The following is a 533-nucleotide window of genomic DNA, read 5'->3' on the forward strand; positions in this document are numbered from 1 at the left end:
CTCGCAACGAGAGCAGTGCTCAGTGACTTCGTGCCACTCCACGCGCATCACGAGGGCCTCACCCTCGATGCCTCGGCCCTTGGTCGACCATATCACGCATGAGATGCATCGACTGCTTTGAAACCTGAGCAGCGCTCAGTGGTTTACGTGCCAATTTACGTGCATCACAGGGGCCTCGCCCTCGAGGCCTTGACCCTTGGCCGACCATGTCACGATGACATGCAGCGACTGCTCCGAAACTTGAGTACCGCTCAGTGGGTTACGTGCCACTCCAAGATCAGCCCGCGAAGCACGCTCGGGACTCCTGTCCAATGCACCGTTGGTGTCTACCAACTCGGACATCCAAATGTCTAGCACGTTGACCGTCTCGGTCCAGTGCTCTCACCAATAGCTATTTTGTCTCCTAGCAGAGGTGGGTTCATGACTCACCAAAGCTCTACCAGGAGACGTGCGCGTAGCGCCCAAAGTCTTTGTTCTCCAATCAATCCATGGCTCATGGTGTTCCAACCATGTCATTCCTAGGATGAGGTCAT

Source organism: Plasmopara halstedii, assembly GCF_900000015.1.
Source record: "Plasmopara halstedii genome assembly, contig: Scaffold_350, whole genome shotgun sequence".
Taxonomy (NCBI): domain Eukaryota; phylum Oomycota; class Peronosporomycetes; order Peronosporales; family Peronosporaceae; genus Plasmopara; species Plasmopara halstedii.